The sequence below is a fragment of the Triticum dicoccoides genome, chromosome 3B, assembly GCF_002162155.2.
Source record: "Triticum dicoccoides isolate Atlit2015 ecotype Zavitan chromosome 3B, WEW_v2.0, whole genome shotgun sequence".
Lineage (NCBI taxonomy): Eukaryota > Viridiplantae > Streptophyta > Magnoliopsida > Poales > Poaceae > Triticum > Triticum dicoccoides.
The window spans coordinates 169,182,195-169,184,545 of NC_041385.1; positions in this window are offsets into that span (position 1 = coordinate 169,182,195).

Here is a 2,351-nt window from a genome sequence, read left to right on the forward strand (position 1 = left end):
AACAAACCCGGAGGCAACAGTCGACAACGCACACGGTGATGGTTTAGCAGGAGCAGTCTGAGACCGATGGATTTGTCAACTTTTAACCCGAAAACTGTACCACAGACGCCGAGGCTTGAGTTCGTATGGACCCGGTGCGGCAATGTGTGATGGCCTCATTTTCGGTGAAAATGAAACGTTGGAGCCGCTCCCCTTGGAGCATGCGAGCTGATCAGCTGAAACAGCGCACCACATCACACCAGAGGCCGAGACATACATACGCCACAGATGGCCTACGTCACGTGCCTGACCATGTCCGCAGAGCTGCAATAACTTTTGCCCGCACATGCGCGGTTCCGGCTCAGGCCGCGCCACGAGCGGCGGGTGAGCTGTGTGCGTGTGTGGCATCGGCGCACTCACCCGGCAGCTTGATTGCGCGACGAGACGGGGATGAGATAAGCGGGGCATCTCATCGATCTGACCTCTGCGAGCGAGCTCTCCACGAACGGGAACTGGCGAGTTTGGCGTGATTTGGGCCCGTCGAGGCGGGCATGTGCACCGCCTCCTCTTCTTCGACGCAGTTTTTAATCCAGGATTGTTCTTTTAGGTGAAAATGTAGGAATTTATTTATATTGTATTTTTTGGTATATAAAAATATCCAAGAACTGGCTGCACGAACGCTTACCCCAATTAACACGCGCGCACACACACACACACTATACCCTATGCACACCTTTGAAAGACTGGGTTGAGATAAATAAAGTCACCACATGTGTCTTGTTGTTGATCTCTCCCTCAACGAACATCGCTACTAAGTCTAAAATGATTTTGGGATTAGAAACAAACACTGGAAACCCCTTGAAGAAAAAATGGAGAAAAAGAATGTAAAAATTTGCAGGTGAGACTGCTAGCTAGTGTTGGAAGAATCATTCTGATTCAGTCTTTTCTTACTGGAATTCCGTACTTTACAATGTCTTTTTATGGGTTGCCAGTGGGTATTTTTAAGAGAATGGATTTTTTTAGGGTTAGAATTTTATGACAAGTATTGAAAGAAAAAGTACCATCTTGTTATATGTTTTGAGGTCTGTAGGCCCGTCCAAAGACATGGGCAGTCTGGGAATTCAAAATCCGGCTCCGATGAACAAAGCTCTGCTTTGTAAGTGGTGGTGGAAACTTTTTAGTTCAGGTGGGTTGTGGCAGGAGATTATTCTTAATAAATATTAAAAAAGAAAATGCCTGAATGCAGTCACAGCCAAACAGGGAGATTCTCAATTCTGGGTGGAAATCCTCAAACATAGAGAACATTTTCTCTCCCTTTGTAGGTTCATTGTGGGTGATGGGGAAAATGTGAGGTTTTGGGAGGATCGGTGGATTGGGCCAAAAGCACTGAAACATAGTTTCCCCAGATTATACAATATGTGCTTTGATAGAATAAATATGTAAGGGATGTTCTTGAGGATGGGACTGCTAATGTGAAATTCAGGAGGACTCTGACTGGGGATTCTTTGGACCTGTTCAATCATATTAAAGAGGCGTGTGCTTCTTTTGCTCTGTGTGATAGAAAAGATGAGGTTAGATGGACTCTAACTAAAAATGACATTTATTCAGTTAAATCCTTCTACAGACACTTGATAAAAAATAGTTAAATACCCACATCTCTTTATGTGGAATGTTAAAATGCCACCTAGAGTAAAAGTTTTTATGTGGTTAGCTCACAGAAATAGTATTCTTACTAAAGACAACTTACTCCGAAGGGGGTGGAGGGGTGATAGGAAATGCCCTTTTGTGGGCGAGAAGAAACTATCAATCTTCTCTTTCTCACCTGTTCGGTAGCCCACTTGCTTTGGAATGTGTTGAAATGTGCATTTAATTTGTCTGATGTTCCTGATAACATGGATTCATCGCTTGGTACCTGGGGTAAGAAAATTTAATAAGGATGCGAGAGGGCTAGTAATGGTAGGATTTATGCCATTTATGTCATTTGCTGGACCTTGTGGAAATTGTGCAACAGTGTGAATTTTGATAACAACAAGGTTGATGATCCTTGTACCCCTGTTAGTTTGTCTCTGAAATGACTTCATGATTGGAATATTTTGCAGAAAAACCCTGAAAGAAATAAATTGACGGCGGCAGGCGTGAGACAAGTTGGAAGAGTTGCCGGGGAGGTCTTCATGGCGGCTCATGGATGGCGTCTTGGAGGGGGAAGAATTACAGCGGGGTGTTGCTGGCGTTCTGAACCCAAGACTATACCCAAGCGAGTTCGTTGTGTGGATGCTCCTCCGAGGCGTGTTTCCTTTCTTTTGTCTCTGCCTTCTGGCCTGTACCATGGTATATGTCGCATGTTTTAGTTAAAAACCTTCAAGAGGCCAAAC